This window comes from Eptesicus fuscus, chromosome 25, assembly GCF_027574615.1.
Source record: "Eptesicus fuscus isolate TK198812 chromosome 25, DD_ASM_mEF_20220401, whole genome shotgun sequence".
Classification (NCBI taxonomy): Eukaryota; Metazoa; Chordata; class Mammalia; order Chiroptera; family Vespertilionidae; genus Eptesicus; species Eptesicus fuscus.
In genome coordinates, this window is record NC_072497.1 from 7,427,758 (window position 1) to 7,442,354 (window position 14,597).

The window sequence follows — 14,597 nt, forward strand, 5'->3', positions numbered from 1 at the left end:
GGTTCGATTCCCGGTCAGGGCACATGCCCGTGTTGCAGGCTCAATCCCCAGTAGGGGGCGTACAGGAGGCAGCCAATCCATGATTCTCTCTCATCATGGATATCTCTGTCTCTCCCTCTCCCTTCCTCTCTGAAATCAATGGAAACATTTTTATTTTAAAAAATCAAGGCCACCCATGTGTCCTTCTTTGGGAAAGAGCAAGAGGAAGTGAAAGATGATGCCCGTGAGGAGGGGTCAGGGCTGTCTGATCTCCAAGCAAAGCCAAGGTCGGCGGTTGCCGTCTTTGGCACCATTAACCACGCTCCTGTTTTATGCCGCTGGCATTCCGACTGCCGGGGAGTTTTCAGCTATTCAATGAACGTCTGCTGTCAAGTTCATTCCCAGAAAGATATAATTTCCTATCCACACGGTAACATACCAACTTTCAAAGGAAGCCACTGCGGGGAGGTGGTGATGGCACCGTGTTTCCTAACTGGTGATTAGCAAATTTATTGCATGACAAACCATTTTCAGTGCAGTTCTGAAAAATAAAAACATGCTTCTTCCTGAGTAATTAGTTGCTCTTGACTGCCAACAAACTGTAATTTTTATTCCTTTTACACAAGCCCATTTATTAGGAGAGAGAGAGAGAGAGAGAGAGCTTGCAAGCGTTTTTGCTTTTGTGTGTATACGGCAAAGAAGACATGGCCTCGAAAACTGGCGACGAGAATTTTGAATGCCGCTATGTTTTCAAATCCACATTAATTATAGACCCACTTATTCTTAGAAAAGACAGGGATTGCAGCAGGGTGGCGGGGAAGGGGGAGAAATTCGTGTCTAAATTGCCTCCCAAGGACCCCACTGAAATTTCCATAGCATTCACCACATGACACTGATGTGTGAAAATTGACATGAAGATTTGAAAATTGGGACGGAGGGAGCCCAAGCATAAAATAACTTCAATCCCGCGCACTCTCTCTCTCTGTCTCTCAGAGGAATAGCGCGGAGGGCTGACCAGCACAACACAAACAAGTGAAGTGAAGGGGGGAAAAAAAATCCCAGGGAGAAGGATAGGAGTTATTAAGGAGAAAACACACTTCTCACTCACGGAGAGAAAGGATGATCAATGGATTTAGTCACAGAGAGATTCAAGCAGAAAATTGCGGCTGTTTTTTATCTGCACGGCAGAGAGTTGAGCCAAACCAGAATCCTCAAGTCGGAGGACGGCATCTCCAACTACCTGTGGACAAAGGGACGGGAGCTGGGTCTCTGAACCAGAGGAGAACACGGTCCATGCCGCGGACGCGTTGCTTATGGAATGAGTAGATGTTTGATGGAGGAGGCCGTGCATCCGCAGCGCCCTGGGTCAAGGCTAACATTCATTACCGTCCCGAAGAGTTTCAAAGTGTATGAAATAAGTAATCAGCTTGGTTCCAATGCCTGCCCTTGAATGAAAATAATACCCCGAATACTATTCCAAAATGAATGTGAAAATGGTCCACCGTCCACGGACAGGCGGCCTGCTGAGAGTGACAGATATAGAATCGTTACCGACAAAATGGAATGCGCCAGCCGTTCCTCACCTGGTGGAAACATGTATTAAAGAGCAAGCTTAAATCACACGATTTGGGCAAGCGCGTGTTGGAAGCTTAAGGAAAACAGAAGGGTGGGGGGGGGAAATAAAACAGCAACAACCCTTCATCGGCTCAAGCCTTCAGCTGTCCCTTTAAAAGCAAGAGGATGGAGACCTCAATGACGAATGGCATAGTTCTGAAGACGCCATGGCCCACACTTGGAGAATGGCTTCAAAGGATGTCCTTTCAAAGGAACATCAGGATGTTCAGACCTACTGGAATGAAGAGAATGTTCCATCTAGCTACCCGTCCTCCGAGACGGAGGAAGGAAACAATTTGACGTTCCTCTAAAAGGCGTTTAAAGGCGTTTGAATACCATCCCGTAGTATAAAAGAAAGATTTGAAAACAAAAAAGTAAAACTTTAATGAAAGCCCTCAGCCCTTGGTAGGTATATGATTTTAGGCAAGGGACGTAATTTCCCTAAAGCTCACATTCTTCAACTATAAGGCAAAGAAAAACAGAAACACAAGGACTTCAAGTAGCTGGAAGGAATAAATTAGATCAGTGGTCGGCAAACTCATTAGTCCACAGAGCCAAATATCAACAGTACAACGATTGAAATTTCTTTTGAGAGCCAAGTTTTTTAAACTTAAACTTCTTCTAACACCACTTCTTCAAAATAGACTCGCCCAGGCCGTGGTATTTTGTGGAAGAGCCACACTCAAGGGGCCAAAGAGCCACACGTGGCTCGCGAGCCGCAGTTTGCCGACCACGGAATTAGATAAACGATGTAGGATTTGCATTCCATAATGAGCATTGGCTAAATATTAGCCCAGTAGTATTTTAGGTCAATATAATTTTAGCAATGACACTCTACGGAATCTAACCAATAAAACATCCTTAAATCTGAACATTACTTTAAGAGTTTGCTTCAACATGGTTTTATATCCCCCCCCCCTCTTGATTCTTGTATTAATTTGGGTCAATCTGGCATCTGTATCAAACACACCTTGAAACCTCAGTGACTTCACATGTAGAACAGTTCATTTTTTTTTTTTTCTCTCTTGGAAAAGTCCAATACAGGAGTTCCTGGTTGGGACACAGACATTTTCATGGTGACTTGGGGACTGAGCCACCTAATTGTTATTCTGTCGTCCTTTAGGGCCTTAAAAACCTGTACGTTGAGCCGGCATCTGGGGAATCAGGTGGCTGAGGAGAGGTTTGCATCAGCCACGTCCTTCTACGCATATTCCACTCGCAACCAGTCACGTGACACTAATGAACCAAAGGGAAGGTCGGGCGCTGCCGGAGTTCTGGGCCCGGGAGCAGCAACCGTCTCTGCCCCAGCCTTCCCCCAACAGCCCCAAGACCTACACGAAGTCATTGCGTTTCCTCCTTTTTATATACGAGAGCAGAGCTCACTACAGTATGACGACCTGTGTGGAACCATGAAAGACTCAAACCTCGTCTCTGAAATTGTAGCTCGTTACTGTTCCTTCCATACCCTTGAGTGTCACGAGGGTTTGAAAGAGAAATGGTGACTTAGGGAGGGTGCCGGGGCTCTTGTCTTGTCTGTGCTTCTTCCTCTGTCGGTCCCACCCTCAAGCCACCTGGGCCACGTCAGCCAAGATAGAGACTTTCAAGACAGCATTTTTAAGGGCCTACATTCTTCCCTTTCCTTCTAGCAGTCTTCCTATATAATAAAAGCCTAATATGCAAATCGACTGAACGGCGCTATGATGCACACTGACCACCAGGGGGCAGACGCTCAATTCAGGAGCTACTCCCAGCCCCCAGGCCCCAGGCCAGCCAAGGCGGGTGCCAGTGGGGGCCCCCTGATCACCCCGCCCGTCACCCCACAGATCAGCCCTGATTGCCGGCCAGGCCTAGGGACCCTACCCGTGCACGAATTTCATGCACCGGGCTTCTAGTAATTAATAAAAGGGCAAAGGAGGCTGAGCTGTTAGGACAGGGCAGTGTTTTACCCACTGAAAAGAGCAGGGGACCAGCTCGCACTCTGTTTGGGGGCCAGGACCCTTGTCCTGGAGAGCAGCTGCTTCATTTCCCTGCACATTAGAATCCACAGAGGGGTGAAACGGAGACGGCAAGATGCAGCTTATTCTGCAACCCTTTCTCCCAGGACTGTTCAAATAAGAGGGGCACAGCAACCCAGCTGGCGTGGCTCAGTGGTTGAGCATCGACCTATAAACCAGGAGGTCACAGTTGGATTCCCAGTCAGGGCACATGCCCGGGTTGCAGGCTTGAGACCCAGCTGCCGAGCAATGATTCTGTCTCATCAATGATGTTTCTATTGCTCTCTCACTCTCCCTTCCTCTCTAAAACCAATTTTAAAAAATATATTTTAAAAAAAAAAAAAAAAGAGGGATGAAGCATCAGCATTGTGAGTTTTCTAGAGGCCTGGACATCTACCACGTGCCATTTTTTAAAACGTACGAGGAAGTGGCGAGGCTTTGGCCCAGAAAGGTCTCGTTTATCACTTCAGGTGGCTCCAGGGTCGACAAAAAGAGGGCTGAGAAATCTCCCCAGATTGCACGCGAGATCCATTTCTTTTCTCACCTGGAATACATCTGAGTCAATCTCCGCGGGATGGAAGACAAAAAGGCAACCCGAGTTTACGGCTAAAGCGTCTCCATTCTTTTGCCCCAAAGACTGTTCTTTTCTTTCACCTCAAACAACTTCAGGATATTGCCCCGGGGCCGGGGGACTCTTTTGTTATTTTCTGTGTGAAATATTAGATTCCCTGGCGGACGTGGGGAGATTGTATTACTGCCCACTGATTCCCTGAGTTGACACAGCGAGCGGCGCTGGTGACCTCAACATCCCGAGTTGCATCCCAATGTGGGTGTGTGTTTTTTGTTTGTTTTTGGTGGTATTTTTTTTTTGTTTTTTTTTTTTTTTTGCTGAAGGATCATGGGAAAGCCCAGAGAGCCCAGAGACTGGAAGAGGCCACCAAAAGCCAGGGCCCCGGAGCATCTGAGACTCCGCAGGGCAAGGATGGGCACGTCGGGTGTCCACCCCCTCGCATGCCGTGACAGTCGACAGGCCTGATGCGCTGCTGGGCACAGGGAGCTGATAAAAACCTCCTAATCCATGGTGCTTGCCCATCAGTGAGCCCAGGGGTGGAGCCAGGTGCAATATGACCGGGTCTTAACTGTGTCCTTCCCAGCTTTTACACAGAAATAAACCTCCGGCCCTAGCTGGTTTGGCTCAGTGGATAGAGCATCGGCCGTGGTGGCTCAGTGGTTGAGTGTCAACCTATGAACCAGGAGATCACGGTTCCATTCCCGGGTCAGGGCTCATGCCTGGGTTGTGGGCTCAATCCCCAGTAGGGGGCGTGTAGGAGGCAGCTGATCCATGATTCTCTCTCATCATGGATGTCTCTCTCTCTCCTCCCTCTCCCTTCCTCTCTGAAATCAATAAAAATATAATTAAAAGAAAGAAAGGAAGGAAGGAAGGAAGGAAGGAAGGAAGGAAGGAAGGAAGGAAGGAAGGAAGGAAGAAAGAACCTCTGTCTGCTGGTGAAATGAGCTGGCTGGAGGACCAGAAAGACCTAGCACTTTTTTCCATCTCAGCAACACAAAGCCTTCTGGGAGAGTGGATGCTACGAGAAGACAGTTCATGGAATCCAATTCTGCCGGAATGCCTCTCCTCTGGGCTCGTGTATTTTTTCACTTTGTGTTGCATTGGGTCTGTGGCTTTTTTCCCCCTAAGAGGATGGCTGTTTGCATGCTCTGGATCTCATTTATTAGGAAGCCAAGTATGTAATGCTGAAAAATAGCTCCGCGGGCCTCCCCTTTCTCTGGGGCTTCTCGGCCGCAGCACGGCTCGCTGCACACACAGCCAGGGCCAGGGAAACAAATGGAAGGGAGCCTGGCTGGGGATGCGCCGCCCGGGAAGGCCCTCCTCCACACCTGCCCGGCCTCGCCCGGCCCACCCCGTCAGCTCGGTGTAGGACTGAGGCTGGCAAAGATCTGGGGGAGCTAGGATGGTGCCTGCAAGGACACGTGTGAGCCCCACGCACAGTCATTTATTTTCCTGAAGGAGTATGTGTGAGTGTGTGTGTGTGTGTGTGAGAGAGAGAGAGAGAGAGAGAGTGTGTGTGTGTGTGTGTGTGTGTGTGTGTGTGTGTGTAGTTGCTGGGGCAGAGCCGACTTCTCCGCCTCCCCGTCTGCGAGACACCGCCTTTCTCGGGTCACCTTGAGGGCCTGCCAGCAATGAGTGGAAAAAAATCCCTCGGTGCCGAAAAAGATTTTAAAGGGCTTGGTAGGAAGAACCAGCTTGGCGCTTGATCTTTTAAAAAATCTTTATAGAGTGCATCCATAATTCAGACTTTGTGCATTTCTAGCTATCTAAGAAAGCACGCCTCTTCATGGACGTGATTCCTCCAACACCCGTGTCATTCCTGCTGTCGGGCTGCGTTGCTGGGGTACCGAGATATTTAAGTGACTCCTCAAAGTCTTGCGGTCAGGGCCAGCGCAGAAGTCCGACACATTATGTACAGATTCAGAATATGGACAAATGCAGAAACCGTGGCCTTTCTGGCCATATCGCCGCTATCGATCAGTGCTAATGGACTTGGCACTGTGTGCTCAGCTTTCTCCTAGGCCCTGGGAAAGAAATGCGCTCCAGGCAAGACAAAAATGTGTGACGATACGGACAACTCGTGTGCGATGATGCCATTTGGTCAAGCCGAAAGCACACACGTGCAGAAATAGTAGATGTGAGAGCATGCGTGGTGGTAGAGGGCCCGAGACTTAGGCCACCACCGCGGGAGGCATTCGTTGTCCGTGATGCGCTCAGCTTTGTTTTGCCTCTGAGAGGCCCTGGGATATTATTAACTTTTAAGATCATTGTCTCTTAAGTCTTTATACAATTTAGGTCAGCTTGGCATAAGGAAACAAAGACAGAGAAAGAAGGAAAAAAGGAAGAAAGAAAGAAAGAAAGAAAGAAAGAAAGAAAGAAAGAAAGAAAGAAAGAAAGGAAGGAAGGAAGGAAGGAAGGAAGGAAGGAAGGAAGGAAGGAAGGAAGGAAGGAAGGAGGGAGGGAGGGAAGGGAAGGGAAGGGAAGGGAAGGGAAGGGAAGGAAGGAAGGAAGGAAGGAAGGAAGGAAGGAAGGAAGGAAGGAAGGAGGGAAGGAAAAAAGGAGGGAAGGAAGGAAGGAAGGAAGGAAGGAAGGAAGGAAGGAAGGAAGGAAGGGAGAAAGAAAAGCGACAAAAGGAAAGAGATCCAAAGACATGAACTACAAAGGCCTCCCAGAGTCCACTAAGAGGTGAAAAATGAAAAGTCGAAAATAGGGAAGCCAATTCTGAGGCCATACATTGATGGCAGCGATGAATCTGTTAGTATTTCTTTTTAAATTTAGCGAAGTTACAGCCAAACCAACTCTAGGTTTGCCATCTAGCCCAAGGAGAGTGTCTCGCATAGACCGATCTTGGCAACTGGAAACAGAATGATAGGGTAGGAACCTCCACAGAAGGAGCCCTTATTTGTAATTACTGTAACTGTGGGGCAGAGGAAAGGCATCCGTGCCAGCTTTCTAAGAACTCCCTCCCCGCCAACAGCACCTGGGGCGAAACTGTGGTTGTTTCACAACATGCGGCTGAAGGAAAGGCAGGGACCCAGCAGGAAAACCCGCCTGAGAAAACATGACGGACACATCCATTTCCCTCCTCCTCCAGGGATTCTCAAAAGCAACCTGCACCCGGCCGCGGTGGCTCAGTGGCTGAGCGTCGACCTATGAGAACCAGGAGGTCATGGTTTGATTCCCGGTCAGGGCACATGTCCAGGTTGTGGGCTTGATCCCCAGTAGGGGGCGTGCAGGAGGCAGCCAATCGATGATTCTCTCTCATCGTTGATGTTCCTCTCTCTCTCTCTCCCTCTCTCTCCCTCTCTGAAACCCTTCGGCTCTCTTGGAGGAGTTGCTGGGGGCAGCCTCCTTCCTTTGTGCTACACTCTTTAAAAAATAAATAAAATAAAAATCTCATCCCATAGTGAGTGACGATGATGATGACGCTTTAGGATGTTCAAAAGCTGCCCTACTAGAAGAGGTCACCAGGAGCCAAAACCAAGAAAACACAAGGAGGAAGTTTGGCATCTGTAAACCAAGCCCTCAGCAACGGTGTGAGATCGTCTGGTCCAGTGGTCGGCAAACTCACGAGTCCACAGAGCCAAATATCAACAGGACAACCATGGACATTTCTTTGGAGAGCCACATTTTTTAAACTTAAACTTCTTCTAACGCCACCTCTTCAATATAGACTCGCCCAGGCCGTGGTATTTTGTGGAAGAGCCACACTCCAGGGGCCCAAGAGCCGCACGTGGCTTGCGAGCCGCAGTTTGCCGACCACGGGTCTGGTCAAACAAGGACTTGCTCAGCTCCAGAGGATGCACCACCTCCAGACACCTCGAGAAGTTTTTCCTCGACGTTTAGCCGACGTCTCCTCGCCAGGCCCAGCGTTTCTTGTTTACTTCGCAAATATTTCAACTCAAGTTATGAATACGACTAAGGAAAACCGTCTTTCGCTTCTCTCTCAGGCATTCATCTGACGTCAGATGCTCTCGTGTCCCCCCCTCCCCCCCATGCTAAATTTAGTGTCTTAGTCCGTTCGTGTTGCATTTACAAGGGGTATAACCACAGCTTCAGGGGCATCTTCTCCTCTGTAACTCAGAGTTCAACTCCACGGACACTGTCAAAATACTTGACCTAGAAAAATAGTTATAGCCACGCCCTGTCCTGCTGGCTGGACGGGGGTGATAAATTGCACCAAACGTTCCTGTTTTGCTGCTAGGACGTGGTGTTTTAAGCAGAACTTGGCTTCCTTCCCTGACTACTGGCATTTGAAATGAAAAAGAGGATGAGGCAGCTCAAGGCATATTAGTGCTCCTTAAATGTATCTTCTAAACTACTTTATATCATCAAAGGCATGGAAGTATTTTCCCATGCCAAACCAATTACAGTTAAGCAGAAATGTACAATAACCGAAATTACAACTTGGACATGCAGCCAAACAGCTCAGAAATGCTGTTCCACCCAGTCAGACGCTCCGTGTGGATTTTTTTTTTTTATTATTATATCCAGAGTTTTTCTCAAATGCTAAATCTCATTTCAGTGCCGTGCTTGCATCCACACACCGCCATTTTAAGTGTCTACTATTGGCACATAATTGATGGCTTTTTACGATGGGATTAGGGTCTTGCATTAGCTACCTGAGAGCCAAATCCTACCCACTGCTCAAACCCAGACTACAAACACATTATGATTTGCCCACAAAGCTTTTTAAAAACAGAAAAATATATAAATCTGGGGATTTTGTATCTATCTACACTTAAAATAGGGTAATATGCAAATTAGTTGGGACGCCGTCACGTAACGACTGATCAGCAGGAGGGCGGGGCAGCGAGCTACAAGCGGCGGAGAGCTACAAGCTGTGGTGGGTGGGGTGGCCAGCTGAGGCAAGCGGCAGCGAGCTACTTGCGCACGGATTCGTGTGCAGGGCCACTAGTTTTAAATACCTAGCTTTTCTGAAAAACAGAACAAAACATTCTTGCACTCTGCATTTATCTACCCAACAAGTATTTCATAAGCACGTGCTGTTTTCCAGGCATTCTGTTTAGGAGCTGGTCATGGATCAGTGGGGAAAGTTGCCAACAGAAATCCCTGTGCTCACGGACCCTCTGTTCTAGTGGGCATTTAGCTAGAGAAGGTTTCCACGGTTACGGGTCCTTTTTCTCTCCATTGCACTGCCGCCTTTATGCCCCCAGCTTCCTTGGCGTTTCCTCCATGATTTATATGACTTGTCTGTATTCCCATAGTCTGGCCTCTGAGCTCCCATCTAGTGAGATCTATGCAAAGGGAGTTTCCACGTTGAAGATCCCAGTAGTTGAGGGAAAATCAACCAGGTATGGAGGACACTGGTTCTGGAACCGGACAGCAACGTCCCAACCTTGGCTCGGACCCTACATGCATCCCAATCTTGCTCCACGGCTGTGCCTCAGTTTCCCCACCTTTTACACGGGGTGTATCATGGTTTCTACATCATGAGGATGGAAAGGCTTTGTGCTTGACCTGGCTTAGAAGACAGCCTTCCAAGGGAGAGTGTTTGTTATATAAAGACTAGAGGCCCAGTGCATGAAATTCATGCACTGAGCGGGGGCCCTCAGCCCCCCCCCTGCGGGGGCCCTCTCGCAGTCCAGAACCCCTCAGGGGATATCAGACTGCCAGCTTAGGGCTGATCCTGATGGACTTAGGCCTGATCCAATGGAGATTGGGCCTAAGCCAGCAGTCAGACATCCCTCTTGCAGTCCAGGACCCCTCGCTCCTTACCGCCCACCTGCTTGCTCCTTACCACTAGGCTCGCTGCTCCTTAGTGCTGCCATGGAGGTGGGAGAGGCTCCAGCCACCACCACTGCACTCTCCAGCCGTGAGCCTGGCTTCTGGCTGAGCAGCACTGCCCCTGTGGGAGCGCACTGACCATGAGGTGGCAGCTTCTGAGTTGAGCGTCTGCCCCCTGGTGGTCAGTGTGCATCATAGTGACTGGTTGTTCTAGTCGTTCCGCCATAATGGTCACTTAGGCTTTTATTATGTAGATTTTTTTAAAGTACAGTGAACTCTTTCTATCTTTTCTAGCTAAGGTCGAAATCAACAGACACAAGATGCAAAGGCAAACATCTCACCGATGAATTATTAGCAGAATAAGCAGTCTTCCTCCAAAACCCTGAGGCAGACACTCATTAGGAAGCACCCAGAATGTTCTTCAATCTCTTTTAGACACAGAAGGGATGGTCTTCTCACCAATATGAAGAACTATTCTTTATGGTTAACTAGAGAGTTGTGCTGGGGTTTTTTTTGTGTTGTTTTTTTTTATGAAATTGTTAGCTGTTTCAATGACCCAATTTCCACTTGGGAACTACATGCAGACTGAACTTAAAAATACACTCGGATGCACTCCAGGTGCATGCTAAATGAGGTCACTTGCTTTTTATAAACAAAGAAACAAACCAAACTACATACAAGCCTTCCTTTTCTCTTACACATATCCCTTCCTCTCCATTTCTTACACAGTCTGAATCTTTACCATCCCAACTTCAAGTCAACTCAAAAACACACTGACCACATCAGACACCCTACTCGGTGTCTTAAATACATTATGCCAATTAAACATCATGGGACCTTTGGATGCAGTCATCCTTATTTCCACTTTCTTTTTTTTAAAAAATATTTTTTATTGATTTCAGAGAGAAAGGAGAGAGATAGAAACATCAATGATGAGAGAGAATCATTGATCGGCTTGCATTAGCTACCTGAGAGCCAAATCCTACCCACTGCTCAAACCCAGACTACAAACACATTATGATTTGCCCACTCCTGTACCCCCTACACCGGGGCTTGAGCCCACAACTCGGGCATGTGCCCCGAGCCCGGGAATTGAACTGTGATCTCCTCGTTCCTAGGTTGACACTCAACCACTGAGCCATGCCAGCCAGGCCTTATTTCCATTTTCTGATGCGAACACGGAAGATCGGGGCAGTGCAGTGACTTTCACAAGTCTGAAGAACCTTTTGTGGCAATGCCAAACTCTGAAGCCTGGTCCACTAACTCCGGATGCCATGTCCATCAAGGCTGCTATGCACAGTGGTCCTCAGAATATAATGCTCAAATCCTTACATAGCTGGCCCCTTCTCATCATTCACACCTCAAATCATGTGTCACCTCCTAGGAGACACTCTTCTGACCTCCCATGTACTCCCAAAGCTTTAAGTCACTCTCTTAACGCCCTATTTTATTTTATTTTACTTTATTTTCTCCTAGCATTTCCCACCATCTGTACTTATCTTACATATTCATTTCCACTGCTGCTGTATGTCTTTCCACAGCCAGAAGTCAACACTCTGAGGACAGACAATGCAATTATTTCATTCTTTGCTTCAATTGCCATGCCTCGAACAGTGCCTGGCACATAACAGGAGCCAAATGACTCTGTGTGAATGACTGAATGAATCCTTTAGAATCTGCACCCCTCCATTTGATCATTACTTTAAGGCTATCTTACAGGGGGAGCTGTTTCTGTCTTCCGTGCCCACCCCGACTGGGCTAAGGCACTGAGTGTCTGCTTCCTACATCTGTCTTTTCTGTCTCTAAAGCTTATCTCAGGTCCCGGTTGGTGGCTCGTGTTCCCTGGTGACATCTTCGACACCTTCACTGTTCATCTTGTGATAAGCACACCCAATATTTGGCATTCGCCCCCTTGTCTCAGGGACTGAATCCGAAACCTACTTCTCTGACCCAGGCTCACCAGCCTTCCTACTTGCTTCCTTCTCTCTTGCTTGGCAATGCCTCCCACACTTTATGTCACCATGTCTGACGTGCCTGTTCCAGCCTTAGACACTGTGGAATTCTGGAGTCACTCCCTGCCATGCCAGTCACTCTAACAGTCACAGCAGTTCTACCTTTTGGCTGCCACGTGGCTGCACAGTACTGGTTATGACTTGGTAGAATGTCGGTGATGGGTTTTAAAAATCCAGTCATCAGAGAATCATAAAAAAAAAAAAACATCATATATTAAACTTTTTAACTTAAAAATGTATCTTTAATTTGTCAATGTTTTTTTTTTAATTTTTAAAATTCATTTCAGAGAAAGGAAGGGAGAGGGAGAGATAGATAGAAACATCAATGATGAGAGAGAATCATTGATCGGCTGCCTCCTACTGGGGATCGAGCCCACCACCCGGGCATGTGCCCTTGACCGGAATCAAACCCAGGACTCTCCAGTCTGCAGGCTGATGCTCTATGCACTGAGCCAAACCACCTAGGGCTATCTTATCAACCTTTTTATAGAGGGCCAGGGCATTCCCTCTGCCTATGGCCCTGCTGATCAGCGTTTTATACCCTCATTTTGCCTAAATCACACCCATTATAGCAGCATACACAATTTTTTCAGTTTCCACAAAGTGGAGCAAGAACTTAAAGAGCAATCTCAGAAGAGAATCCATCTAAATTTTAATGATCTTTCCCAATCTTATACATTTGTCTAACTCACACCTAATTTAACAGCAATTACTTTTTAGCAAATCGCCTTCATCAACTCTTTCCAAAGCATTCAAGTTCGTTTTCCTAGACACAACATCCTTCTTTCTTCTAACACTAATATTGCACCAGCTTCCACATAATGTTTAATGAAACTACGCAATTACAGTAACAGATGCAACTGGCTTACATAGAAATGGGGATGAACACACCTGGTTCTTGAAAAGCATCCAGGCCAGTGGAAAGAAGCAAAGTCTGTGGGTTTCCTAGTGACAGCATAACCCCCTGGGTGGTGGCGGGGGGGGGGGGGGCAGGGGTAGGAGAGCTCTATCTACCAAAGAAATCAGAAGGGAACGAAGAGGGTCGGTCATTGTGGGGCGTCTGGTTACCAGAGACAGGTGGCTATGGGAAGACTTCTCTCTTTTTTTTTTTTGTCACAGAATTTGCAAATATCAGAGATGGTAAGAAGTCCTCCAACAGCGTATGGAATTCAGACTTCCATCAACAATCTTCTCAGCAAAATTGATGGCAAGTTCTATTTCAACTCTTCCCAGTATACTCTCAGAGACAGGGCACTCGGGAGCAAGCCGAACAGCCCACTGGATGGTTGAAGTAGCTAAAGCATTCTCTTCAAGAGTGAGTCAAGATTTCCCCCTTGGTCGTGTCTCTCTATTCATCCTCCTTGTTTTTCTAAAATGGAAGGACCGCCAGACCCGCCTCCTCCGGCCTTCTCTCCTCTAGTTCGGGGTTATTAATTTCCCGTTGAAAGGACCTTGTCCAGAAATGAAACCACTGGGCTCAGAACGGTCAACAAGAGCGGAAGGCAGAAGATTCTAAGGGCACTCTGCTGATCCGCACAAGGTTTCTTACTGCATTCACTCACCCTTTAAAAATAACTGAGTGAATTTTATTTAGCTTACAGACAGCTCAGACTTCCAGATCCTTACCTAAATTGTGGCCCAACCAATTATGTTCTTTTTTCTTCTGCCCTGCTGTCTGTCTCTCTCTCTCTCTCTCTCTCTCTCTCTCTCTCTCTCTCTCTCTCTCTCAAACTTATTTTTAGCCAAAAGTTTGTGTTTATGTCAACTCATCTACATCTTATGACTTGGGTATACATCATTGCTATGATGATAACAGCAGCTGATAATTATTGATTGGTTACTAGGCACCAGGAACAGCTCTAAGCATTGTCCGTATATGATTTAGTCCCCGTGATAATTCTGTGAGGGAGGTACTATTTAACATATCCATTTCTCCGCTGAGGAAACCGAGCAGAGAGTAATTAGGTGGATGACTCAAGATCTCCCATATACGTAGCAAGTGGTAAACATGGGTGACAAGGCCAGGTAGGCTAGTCCCAAGGACAGGACTCTTAAGCACTACACTACATCATCGCGTGATGCGTGCTTGATGCGCCTCTCCTCTTACACAGGACTTGATCGTTTGTGATAAACACTGCATGGCGTTTCTGGGGGAGACTCGTGTCTGGGGGTCCCATGGTAAGGCACTTCTGTGTTGAACTGGGTGCTAAGTTGGGAGGGGCTTGGCGGAGGAGCGCCAGCTCATGTGCCGTGGACTCGGGGAGACCTGGCTTCTAGTCCTGCCCCTCCCTCGGCTCTGACCTTGGCTGACCTCAGCCCCTTTTCTTTGTAGAAGAAAGGAAACTGTACCCATCTGATGGGCTTTGGGGAATGTGACCGCTCATCACATGGGGACAACACTTGGCTAGGAGGTTTGTGCCTGTCCCTGTCTACTTCCTGAAAGTGAGAGAAAGGCCCTGGGGGGGGGGGGGGGGGGGGGCCGGGATGCTCTCACAGAGGCCTGAGAACTAGGGGAGGGATGCCCGGGACTCTGCCGAAGAAAGGGAATGAGCTGCCACATGCCACAAGGTGACACCTGGGGAAGTTCTCCGGAGGAAAGAGAAGGCCTCCTGTCCCCCGGCCATTGCTCCGCAGGGGCCATGGGGGCCATGGAGCTGGTGGTGCCTGGGCAGCTGGGGC